Below are 13,379 nucleotides of genomic sequence, written 5' to 3'. Positions count from 1 at the left end.
TCATAGATACTAGTTGGGGTTTGTTACCACTGAGCCATGATGGGAACTCCTAAGGAAGATTTTTTTTTATAGGCAAAATGTTGGGGGCGGGCTATAGGGTATATGACCTTCCTCTGATTGGTTGGTGATGAGGTATGGGTGTTCCAGGAATCACAGGCATCAGCCTTCTGGTTCCAACCTGTCTGGGGTCCACTCACTCGTGCTCAGTCTAAAGTGACCATCCTCCACGTGGGTACCAGGACTGAGTCCCCAGTAGCCGCACTATTGTCTCTCAACTGCCTTTCATTTGTTTCTGCATTCCCTCCCTTCCCTAATTAGCAACTGTTTGAATATACTGGCCCCAGGCCCCAGGTGGTCATTGTTCCAGTCCAAGGGGGATAGGGGCAGGTCCCTAGTTACCAGGTTTCCCTGGTAACTAATGAGCCAACCAGAAATCCAATTTCCCCTTTAACCGGCAATTTTCCTTCCCCCAACACCCTCTGGAGTGAAGACTGCCGCCATGTCCCACCCGCTGCCTTGTCCTACCTGCCGTTCAGTTTACGCTGAGGTGTCGCTCCAGGACCTTGCTTCAGACGCGTAAGCTCCCCCATCCATTAAATCAGTGATGTCTCTGTCATTGACCCCTGGCTCTTTCTTAGGTCTTAAAGCTGGGCAAGGAATGAGCCAGCCAGAGACCAAAGAAACTCCTATGAAATGTTGGTAAATACAAGACAGGAAGTGGAAACCTGTGGGGGCTGTCCTCTAGCATGTGGGGCCTGAAGGTTGTGGAAGTTGTTGATTTACAAAAATGCTCAACCTGGAGTTCCTGTTGTGGCTCAGTGGTTAACGAATCCGACTAGGAACCATGAGGTTACGGGTTCGATTCCTGGCCTTGCTCCGTGGGTTAAGGATCCGGCGTTGCCGTGAGCTGTGATGTAGGTCGCAGATGCGGCTCGGATCCCGCGTTGCTGTGGCTCTGATGTAGGCTGGCAGCTACAGCTCGGATTAGCCCCTAGCCTGGGAACCTCCGTATGCCGTGGGAGCGGCCCTAGAAATGGCAAAAAGACAACAACAACAACAACAAAAATGCTCAACCTAAAAGTTGAGGGTTCTGTTTTATTGTGGCCAAAATGAGGACTTAAGCCCTGGAGGCAGCATCTCAAGTAATCCTGAGGAAACTTCTCCGAGGAGGTGAGGGGGAGCTATGATATACGGGAGTTTTGTAACAAAGGGCATGTAATAGGAAGGAAAGATGACGGCTAACAGAAAACCAGATATCTCAGGTTAAGGAACTTAGCACTTTTTTATGGGACAATATAAAGGTCTCAGCTCACTGAAATCGTTCCTTTGATAAGCACTCAACTGCCTGGGGCCAGTAGCCTGTGTTTTCTCAGCCCGAGTTTCCGTGGGGCTCACAGTGAGGAGTGGCTGCAGTCTGATGGTTGCTAGATGATGGTTGCTAGATGGCGGGTATTCTGTTTCCTTCCTGAGTTCCCTTGGGGCACACGGGCAGCCATGCTCACACTTCACAGAACTTGGCTGCTGGTTTTGTGAAGGTTACTACTAGTCACGAGAAACAGACATCAGTCACTGCAAAGGATATGTGCTTTACTAGATAGGAGGAGATGCAAGAATTGAGCTCATAAAATCTTCTCCTAAAAATATCTAATGATCTGAAGCCCTATTCTGCCAGTTTGCCCAGAACACAGAGTGCCTCACTCCTCAGGTGTGTCGAGGGTCGGCAGCTGCAGTGACTCATGGTTCAATCTCTGTTGAGGCAAACAAGTGCCCATCTCCAGTTCACAGAGTAATCCTGAAAGTTGCAGAACTAATGCTGGGGTGGCGGTCCACTGGCCTGTGGGGCCCTGTTCTGGCTGTCCTTGATGAATGGGGGCTGCTAGAAGATCTGGAGAACAAGAGCCGCAGTGGCTCTGCTATTGTGCAAGGTGAGACTTTTGTAATTGGTTAAACCAGCTCTCTAGAAGGAACTGTATTTCTCATGCCTTTGAGCTGTAAATAATCTACTTGGGCTCTCTGGAACTTGAATCTTTTGTGATCCATAAGAGTCAAGGAGAAAAAAGAGCTTTTAGGTATACTCTATAGAAATAATTATGTTTTGGGAATGTCTATCTAAAATAGTATCTGCTGTTGTGATTCAGCAGACTGGTGACCAATCTTTTTTTTTTTTTTTGTCTTTTTGCCTTTTCTTGGGCTGCTCACATGGCATATGGAGGTTCCCAGGCTAGGGGTCTAATTGGAACCATAGCCACTGGCCTAAGCCATAGCCACTGGCCTACGCCAAAGCCACAGCAATGCTGGATCCTCAACCCACTGAGCAAGGCCAGGGATCGAACCCACAACCTCATGGTTCCTAGTCGGATTTGTTAACCACTGCACCACAACGGGTACTCTGGGGACCAGTCTTTATCTCTGTGAGGATGTGAGTTTGATCCCTGGCCTCACTCAGTGGGTTAGGGATCTGGCATTTCTGTAAGCTTCAGTAAAGGTTGCAGATGCATCATGGATCAGCTACAGCTCCCATTCAACCCTGGCCCAGGAACTTCCATATGCTGCTTGTGCAGCCAAAAAAACCCCCAAAATTTAAAAAATAAAATATTATCTCCAGATTTTGATAGCTTGAAACTAAGTTAAAAGAGAATTTAAAACTAAGTTAAAGGAAGAGAATTCATTGACTATCTGGGTCATTTCAAATGGGACAAAACATTGGAACATTAACTGAGGGACAGGTCTAAGTTTACCTATCTTTGCCTTCTTGGGAAAGGAAGACTAATGTATAAATCTCCCAGTCAGGAAATGTTGGTATGACAGATGGTTCACAATCACTTGCTTCTTGTTTTTTTTGTTTTTTGTTTTTTGTTTTTTGCTAGAGATGAAGGTTTTTAAAGGACCGAGACTATAATCAGTCATAATTCTAGTTATTGTAACCAAGTTTCTCTACCGATTACATTGTGATGAGGTATTTAGCTGTGCTTTTTAAAGTCTTTTGTCTTTTATAGACAGTTATTATTGTACTCATGCTTTTGCAAAAGTGTTTCATCTTGATTCGTGGGAAGGACCTTTTGATCATAACAGGTCTCTGATGAATTTCAGATTATACTGCTGAACTGGGTAAGAAATTAAAGAATCCTAAAGGAAGACCTGATGGCTTCATAAGTTAACAAAAGGATTGAGTGAACTGGTGAATATGGCTATAATTTTTATGGGGTTTGTCTGGAACATTACTGGTTTTGATCAGTGTTTTCTAAATATGTGGAAGCCCTTCCCCTCATGTTAGTTATGACTTAAAGCAATTTGGTAAATTTATACCAGTGAGTAGAATTGAAATATTTTTCTCTCTGCCTGCTTTCTCCATAAATTTGCATCTCTTGGGTTCTGAGCAGTCTTATCAGCAGAATAGAAAAGGCTGTTTCCTGGCATATGCATAAATCATGTTATTTGGGGGACTTCTGAAAGAGAAGTCCTCCAAGGTGGAGCCTGATGGCAGGCTTTGAGACGGTTTTTCCTGGCCCTGAGAGGCCTTTTGGGAATTCAGGCCACATTCTGAGACTCCTTCTGAGGAATTCCACCACAGCCAGTTTGGAGAAGCCTATATGATTAAGAGGACTCCCATTGGTAAATGTTACTGCACAACTGACTGCTCAGAAGCCCCCGTGGGCTATGCTTTGTGGAATGGAATAGATTGGCTTCTGGGTATACAAGTCCAACTAGTAGGATTAACTGGGGTTTGTTGTTGTTTGGAAAGACCTAATGGGTCTACCCTTAATGGCACTCAACATAACACGAGGTGGCAGATCTGTACTGTGACTGCTGACTCCTGGCTAGGCCACCAGAATGTTTCTTTCAGAGCCAGAGTCTTCCCCTTCTCACAGATGGCTCTGAGTTTGTGAAAACCAGGGGTGGCTGTAACTTCTGTCTGTATTGTATTTGTAGTATCTGATTGCAGTACCTCTTACACACTTGACCCCAGAGATATGATGAAAGAGGGTTGGACCAAGATTGCGAGGGGTGTGCAGGGGTGGAATGTCTGGTCAGGCTACTCAAGATGGCTGTTCTCTTGCTCTCTGTACATCCCCTGCCTGACTAGTACCTGCTTCACCTGCACCCTACTCATGTGACTGAACTTCCTGTGTACTTGCCCCAGGCCCCAGCTGGGGACTGTTCTTGTCAGAGTGGTGGTAACGGGCATCCCCCTTGCTGGTTTCCCTGGCAACTAACGAGCCAACCTCCTGTAAGTGGCAATCTCTCCTTTCCCCTTCCCCCAGGAATGTAGACTGCTGCTGTGTCCCACCCATCCTCTGCAGACAGTGGGGTGTCACTCCAAGACCTTGCTTCAGACATATAAGCCCCTCCATTCTTTAAACCATTGTTATCTCTGCCACTGACTCTGGGCTCTTTCCTCAGTCTTAAAGCTGGGCAAATACAGGATTTGTAGGTTTGTGGAATGCAGCCCAAAGAGCTTGAAGATAGGTCAATAGTAACTTCCCTAAGAAAAGCACAAAGAGGAAAAAAGGAATAAAAACAGTAAAAAAATAGATTGTCTAAGACAATGGATATAGGACAAATTCAAAAAGTGTAATATTTGTGCAGTTAGAATGCCAGAAGGAGAAGAGACAGAGCAAAAGAAACAGTTGAAATAAGAATGAGGAGAATTTTCCAAAATTTATGACAGACAACAAACCACAGATTCATTAAGCTCAATGACCACCCAACCCCCCCAAAACCCCTAAAAATCTATAACCAGACATATCCTTTAAATTCCAGAAAACCAAGGAAAAAGACAAAACCTCAAAAAAAAAGCTAGACAACCCCCCCCGCCACACACACACACACACACACACACACTTTATCTATAGCAGGTCACAGACAAGAATTAAGATGGACTTATCATAAACCATGCAAACAACAATATAATGAAGTGAAATGTTTAAAGCTGTGAAAGAAAAGGCCACCTGGAATTTCCCTAACAAACCCAACGCGGGTTCAATCCCTCGCCCGCTCAGTGGGTTAAGGACGTTAAGACGTTGTTGTGAGCTGTGGTGTAGGTCACAGGTGAGGCTTAGACCTGGCATTGCTGTGGCTGTGGTACAGACCAGAGGCTACAGTTCTGATTCGACCTCTAGTCTGGGAACCTCCATATGCTGTGGATGTGGCCCTAAAAAGACAAAAGAAGAAGAAAAGGCCACCTGCCCAGAATTCTGCATCCAGCAAAAATGTACATCAAAAATGAAAGAAGGAGTTCCCGTCGTGGTGCAGTGGTTAACGAATCCGACTAGGAACCATGAGGTTGTGGGTTCGGTCCCTGCCCTTGCTCAGTGGGTTAAGGATCCGGCGTTGCTGTGAGCTGTGGTGTAGGTTGCAGACATGGCTCGGATCCCGCGTTGCTGTGGCTCTGGCGTAGGCCGGTGGCTACAGCTCCAATTGGACCCCTAGCCTGGGAACCTCCACATGCCGTGAGAGCGGCCCAAAGAAATAGCAAAAAGACAAAAAAAAAAAAAAATGAAAGGAAAGATTTTTCAAACAAATGAAAACTGAAGGAATTCTATTGCCAAGAGATTGGCCTTGCAAGAAATTTTGAAAGAAGGTTTCAGGCATAAGGAAAATGGTATAGGTCAGGAATTGGGGTCTACAAAAAGAAGGGAGGGACATCAGAGAAGAAATAAATATTGGAAAGATACAATCTTTTATTTTCTAAAAGATAACTATTTTGGAGTTCCCATTGAGGCTTACAAACCCAACTAGTATCCATGAGGATTCAGGTTCAATACCTGGCCTCACTCAATGGGTTATGGATCAGTGCTGCTGTGAGCTGTGGTGTAAGTTGAAGACGTAGCTTGCGTCTAGATTGCTGTTACTGTGATGTCGGCTGGCAGCTGCAGCTCTGATTTGACCCCTGATCTGGGAACTTCCATATTCTGTGGGTACAGCCCTATAAAGAAGAGAAGAAAAAAAGTAAAGGATAACTGTTTAAAGTAATAACAATAATAGTGTACTGGGTGATTACAGTATTTGGAAACCTGAAATAAATGACTCAAAACCATAAGAGATGGAAAAGAGGAATTGATAATATTCAATTGATAATATGCTTGAAACAGTATAGTGTTATTCGCTAGTGGAACTTAGATAAGGTAAAAATGTATATTGCCAACTCCTAGAAACCACTCAAAGATTTTTTAAAACAAACAATATCAATACAATATCAATTTTAAAATAATGGATATACTAAAAGATAAAGTGGATTCTGAAAATGCTCAATTAAGACCAAGGGAGCGGGAGTTCCCATAGTGGCTCAGTGGTTAACGAATCCGACTAGGAGTCATGAGGTTGCGGGTTCGATTCCTGGCCTTGCTCAATGGGTTAAGGATCCAGCATTGCCATGAGGTGTGGTGTAGGTGGCAGATGCGGCTCGGATCCTGCGTTGCTGTGGCTCTGGCATAGGTCAGCAGCTACAGCTCCGATCAGACCCCTAGCCTGGAAACCTCCATATGCCTAGGGAGCGGCCCTAGAAAATCAAAAAGACAAATAAATAAAGACCGAGGGAGCTAGAAATATAGAGGAAAAAATACAAATAACAAATGCAACAAGTAGAAAGCAAATGCAAATGGTAGATATACATATAAATTATCAAGAATTAATTTTGAATAGTCTAAATACACCCATGAAAAGACAGAAATTGCATTTCAATTTTGGTAAGACAGCAGTTGTTCCCACCTTGCTCTATAAATTCAACTCAATCTCAGTAAAAATTTAGCAAGTTATTTTGTAGCAAACTGATCTTTGACAAAGAAGCAAAGGCAATTCAAAGAAGGGACAGCCTTCTCAACAAATGGTGCTGGAAATTATGGCTGTCCATAAGGACACAATGAACTGAGACCAAGATTTTACTTCTTTCAAAGTGGATCATGACCTAAAGGTAAAATGCAATCTATAGAACTTCTAGAAGGAAACATAGAAGAAAATCAACATGACCTTGGGATTGGTGATGAATTTATATACATATAGCACCAAAACCATGATAACTAAAAATATCAATAAATTAGACTTTGTTAAAATTAATAATGGCTACTTGAAAGGCACTATTCAGAGAATGGGGAGGGGATGTCACATGCTAGAAGAAAATACTTGTGAAGCACATATCTGATAAAGGAATTGTATGCAAAATACAAAGGGATCCTTCAATTCGACAATAGGGAAACAAACAACATACTTATAAAATGGCAAAAATATTGACATATCCTTCACCAAAGGAGGTGGACTAGAACTCTCCACTAGCTAAGAATGGGCTATGTATGGTGACTTCCTTTCAAAGACTAGAACATGTAAAGTGAGGGGAAAGGGGAGCTTTACAGGGGAGAAACCTGACAAACAGCACCTCAACCATGCAACCAAGGTCAACAGCAGCAGCAACAGTGCGTACCCTTGATACACTGTGATAAGCTACTTTTCCTCTGTGGTCTTCCCTTCCAAAACTCATAACCCCAGTCTTAACATGTGAAACACATCACACAAATCCAAGTTGAGAGGCAGTTTGCAAAACACCTAGCCGGTACTCACAACTGTCAAGATCATCAAAAACAAGAGTTTGAGAAAATGTTTCAGCCAATAGGAGCCTAAGGAGACATGAGGACTAAATATGATGAGATGTCTTATATGGGATCCTGGTAAAGAAAAAGGATAATAGGTTAAAAACCAAGGAAATTGAAATGAAGTATGGCCTTTGTTAAAAATAATGTATCAGATTTCCCATTGTAGCTCAGCAGGTTAAGAACCTGACATAGTGTCCGTGAAGATGTGGGTTCCAGCCCTGGCCTTGCTCAGTGGGTTAAGGAGCTAGCATTGCTGCCAGGTGTGGCATAGGTTGCAAAACGCATCTTGGATCCAGCGTTGCTCCAGCTATGGTGTAAGCCCCAGATAGCTCTGATACCACTCCTAGCCTGGGAACTTCCATAGGTTGCTGGTGTGTCCCTAAAATAATAATAATAATAATAATAGTAATAGTAATGTATCAATATTGGTTCATTAATTGTGACAAATATGACATACTAGTGTAAAATGTTAATAAGAAAAATTGGGTGTAGGGTATATAGAAATTCTTTGTACTTTCCAATTTTTCTGTGACTATAAAACAGTTCTAAAATTTTTAAAACTACTGAAAAAAAAAAGACCCAGAGTGGCTTTGAAGTTGGAACACAAGTTTGTTACGGTGAAATTCACTGTAATGTTAATTCCATGAAAGAATGATTTTTTAAAAAATTTTTATTTATTTATTTTTTGTCTTTTGTCCTTTTAGGGCCACACCCATGGCATATGGAGGTTCCCAGGCTAGGGGGTCCAACAGGAGCTACAACTGCCAACCTACGCCACAGCAACACCAGATCCGAGCCCCATCTGCAACCTACACCACAGCTCACAGCAACGCCAGATCCGCAACCCACGAAGCAAGGCCAGGGATCGAACCCACAACCTCATGGTTCCCAGGTAGATTCATTTCCGCTGTGCCACTACAGGAACTGCTGTTTTGTTATTGTTGTTGTTTTTGTTTGTTTGTTTTTGTTTTTGTTTTTTTTGTCTTTTTGCTATTTCTTGGGCCGCTCCCACGGCATATGGAGGTTCCCAGGCTAGGGGTCGAATCGGAGCTGTAGCCACCGGCCTACGCCAGAGCCACAGCAGCGCAGGATCCGAGCCACGTCTGCAACCTACACCACAGCTCACGGCAACGCCGGATCCTTAACCCACTGAGCAAGGGCAGGGACTGCCCGCAACCTCATGGTTCCTAGTCGGATTCGTTAACCACTGAGCCACGACAGGAACTCCTGTTGTTGTTTTAATTGAAGTACAGTTGATGCACAACGTTATCTTTCTGGTATAGAACAAAGTGATTCAGATATATATATGTGTGTGTATGTGTGTGTGTGTGTATTCTTTTTCAGATTCTTTTCCCTTATAAGTTATTACAAGATACTGAATATAGTTCCCTGTGCTATACAGTAGGACCTTGTTTATTTTACACTTAGTAGTGTGTATCTGTTAATCCCAAACAACTGATTTATCCCTCCCCCCGCCTTTGATAACCATAAGTTTGTTTTCTATATCTCTGAGTCTGTCTCTGATTTGTAAATAAGTCCAGTATCATTTTTGTTTTAGATTCCACATATAAGTGATATCCTATGATATCTGTCTTAATAAGATTAACGTTACGGTGTGCTTGTCTCTGGGAACATTCTGACCCTTTCCAGGGTGCAGAGTCTGGCATTCTTTTGGGCAAGAGGGACCCTCAAGAGTCTTAGCAACTGAATCTGGGGATAAGCTCAACCTATTCGAGGCTCATCTTGGGCAAGTTTCTCTGGAAATAAATACCTAATTTATGAAAAATCTCATAATTGTTAATACCATGGCCTAAATTTTCTCAGAAATCTCTGCATGGACCCCTTTAAGTTTAGCTGCTGTCTCTCAGCTGTCCTGAGAAAGGTCTGGGAAGAGTCATGACCAGAAAATAATTGTGTCAGCCAACCTTGCCCAGCTCCAAGTGCATTTCTTTCTTTCTAGGGCCACACCTGTGGCATATGGACGTTCCCAGGCTAGAGGTTGAATCAGCTACAGCTGCTAACCTATACCACAGCCACAGCAATGCGGCATCTGAGCCATGTCTGTGACCTACACCACAGCTCACAGCAATGCTGGACCCTTATACCCACTGAGCGAGGCCAGGGATGGAACCTGCATCCTCATGGATCCTCGTCAGGTTTGTTAACCACTGAGCCAAGAAGGGAACTCTCCCCATGTGCATTTCAAGAAGAAACTCCCCCTGATTCTTTATGTTTAGAACACCTCCAGATAACCTCAACTCATCAATGAAATTCTGTATCCTATAGTCATGTTTTTTTCTCTTTTCCTACCACATGAAGCTCTTGCTAGAATATCCCAGCAAGATCATTACATTAGTTTTTTAAGTCTGTTGTAACAAATATCTCAAAAAGAAATTGTGCTTTTAGCTTCTGTAAGGTAGTATACGTAAACCACATATCAGCTTTCATTGATTTTGGTTAGATTTACTTCAGTTAAATTGGTAGCACTTGTCTAGAAGCTTTTGACTTTTATTTATTTATTTATTGTCTTTTTGCTATTTCTTGGGCCGCTCCCACGGCATATGGAGGTTCCCAGGCTAGGGGTCCAATTGGAGCTGTAGCCACTGGCCTACGGCAGAGCCACAGCAACGTGGGATCCGAGCCGCGTCTACAACCTACACCACAGCTCACGGCAACGCCGGATCCTTAACCCACTGAGCAAGGGCAGGGACCGAACCCGCAACCTCATGGTTCCTAGTCGGATTCGTTAACCACTGCGCCACGACGGGAACTCCTGATTTTTTTTTTATTTATAATGATTTTTATTTTTTCCTTTTTAGCTGGTTTTCTTTTCTTTTTTTTTTTTTAATATGAGAATGTGAGGTACTTAAGCAGAATTCATTTGGCAAAACCCCCAAAACTTTAAAACTATGCAATTCCAGGAGGAAAAAGTAAAAGAAGGCCCTTTCTAATGGTATGCACTCAAGATCCTAATCTGATGAGCCCATCATCTGTATTATACTACCAGTACTTAACATCTAACTCTTTTTATGATCACGCTATCTCTATTAGTCTCTTCTGATAAGCATTAATCAATATACTCTTCCTAAAGCATGCTATCTGTATTATACCCTTCTGATAACTCTTCCGTTAAGCATGGCATATTTATTATACCACCAACACTTGGCACCTAAGTCGTCTTATCAGTGTAAACAAACAGAGGCAAACTCCCACAAAAATAAAACCAGCCACCTGACACAATTGGAGCCGCTTCATCTGAGAACCTGAGTGGGAAAAATGTTTGTTTAATCAGCTATTCCTGTAAGTTTTGTTCTAACAGATGGAAAGCCAACAACAGAGTGTCTGCCAGCCTACCTCAATTTGATTTTGAATAGTTCCTGATCCCTACCCCCCCTCTGCCCCTGGCCAAAGCCAAAGAACTCATTTGAAATGAAAAATTGGGTAGGAGTTTCTGAATATTTGAGAGAAGTCGTTATTGCTGAAGGCTCGATGCGTCTCTGCCAGTGGGAGTTGGTGGCAACAGGCATCACTGATTAGGACTTAATTAGGATGAAGGGTCAGAAAGACTGGGGGATGAATACATAGAGAAGAAATACATATTGAGGCTAATCAAGAATTATGTCGGGGAAAGGAAAAAACCCAATTCTTTGTGAATGACAATGATAATTCGGACATGAGATATAGTCAGTAGGCTATAGCTGTGATCTATCACTTGCGGATGAGATAATAGACCCCCCTGCCCAAAGTAGTAGTCAGCCAGATTCTTGTTTGTATAGCAGAACTGATAGAAGGGGGGCAGGGGATAGAAAAAAGTTTACATTACAGCGCCTCACCAAAAACTTTCAATGTTAATATCCGATAACTCTTCTTAAAATTCTTCAACAGTCTTCACTGATTACAACCTCTCATTGTACCACCTTTCTTTATAGTCATCATCTAGGCCATATTTCTGAACCTCTCTACACGTTTTCCTTCATTCTCTGTTTCCAGAGGGCCACCAAAAATTCAGGTCATCTCTATGCATAGCAGCTTTAGATTTCTGAGTATTTGTCCCTCTCTGAACAATGATGTAGAGTATCTGGGAAGGAGGAGAATGTGGGAACTCAACATCATGACATGCAAAGTGGCCTAAAAAGGCATTTTGCTATGGGAAAGACCCTCTGTTCCAGAGAGAAGGGACAAGCCTTTGAAGAAAGAGATAGCCTTAAATGACATTTTTTAATGCCATCCATTGTGTTTTGTTTGCTATATGTCAAAAAAAAAATGAAATTCTAAGAGTTTGAGATCCTAAAACCAGGATTTTTTTTTTTCTCATCAAATAAAACAGATGGCCAGAACTTGACCTCAATTCTCTGTATAGGCATCTAACAAAGGGGAGGTTCAGGTTCTGAGTACATAAAAATGAAAGATTATTTGAATGAGAAAAGATGTTTTCTTATATGAGGTCTGGGCAAATGAAGGACAAGCTTTAAGTTTCATTAGCTTCTTAGTAAACCCACCTCTGAGCCTCAACCTTAAGCTCTTCCCAGTTCATCTAGAGATGCATAAACCTAACTGGTCTGACCCAGGCCACCAGATGCCCTAGTGCACATATAGAAAACTATTGTGTATGCAGCCTGGATGTTCACTAAAAATAAAAATTGAAAATTGGCATAGTTAAAATCCAACTTAATTATATTAGCACAAGCTTCCTCCCAGGTTGGCCTTGGTTTTAAAAGAATTTCAGAGTTCCTGCTGTGGTGCAGTGGAACTAAATCTGACTAGTATCCATGAGGATGTGGGTTCAATCTCTGGCCTTGCTTGGTGGGTTGGGGATTCAGCATTGCTGTCGCTGTGGTGTAGGCTGGTAGCTGTGGCTCTGATTCGACCCCTAGCCTGGGACCTTCCATATGCTGCAGGTGCAGCCCTAAAAAGCAAAACAATAAATAAATAAAAGAATTGTTTAGTTAACAATATTCTTGAAAAACAATAACTTAAGCAAAGTCTTTTTCTTATTTATAATGCTAATCAATAATTATTAAGCTCTTCCTAAATTAAATGCTACGCATTGAGCTAAAAGCTTTTCACACATTATTGCATTTAATCTTTACAACAACACTATGAAGAATGTACTATTTTTATTCTCCAATTTACAGATAAGAATATCTGAAGGCTGACTGAATTTTTATTTTTTTATTCTTCCAAGGTCACAGAGACCAGGTCAATTCCCAAACAAAGAGAGCTGTCATGGCAGAGGTTGATGTTAACTGTTGCATTGTGTCTCCCTGAAGAACCCACTTCATCTGTAGTATGGGTGGTGGTGGAATTCTTTACATTGTCTATTATTTTCCAATAGACTTTGTCCAATCAAGTGGGGCTGCAAAGAACAAGGCTTGCCCTTTTCCAGTGTTAGCCCTAAGACTTTTCTCCTGCAGGCAATCCTTTCTCAAAGCTTTGCAAACTCCTCCCTAGAATGTCAGAGCCATGAGGGCAGAAGCCCTGTCTTGCTCTCTGCTGTATTTCCAGTGCTTCACTCAGAGGGGACTGAAAAGGGAACGCATCACTTGTGTGTTGTTCCTGAAAAAAGGGCACAACCTGAATCTGATAAGGACACATCAGATAAATCTAAGCTAAGGGGGATTCTGCAAAACAACTGGCCTACACCCTTCTAAATGTCATTGTCAAGGAAAGATTAAACTCCTCTGAATAAAAGAGACTAAAGATACATGGTAATGACATATGATGGGTGATTTGGGATTTTCTTTGGCCTTAGGAGATAGTAATGGAATAACTTGTGAAATGTCAAAACAAAACAAA

This window comes from Phacochoerus africanus, chromosome 6 (assembly GCF_016906955.1).
Source record: "Phacochoerus africanus isolate WHEZ1 chromosome 6, ROS_Pafr_v1, whole genome shotgun sequence".
Lineage (NCBI taxonomy): Eukaryota > Metazoa > Chordata > Mammalia > Artiodactyla > Suidae > Phacochoerus > Phacochoerus africanus.
Note: the sequence above shows the minus strand (reverse complement) of the source record.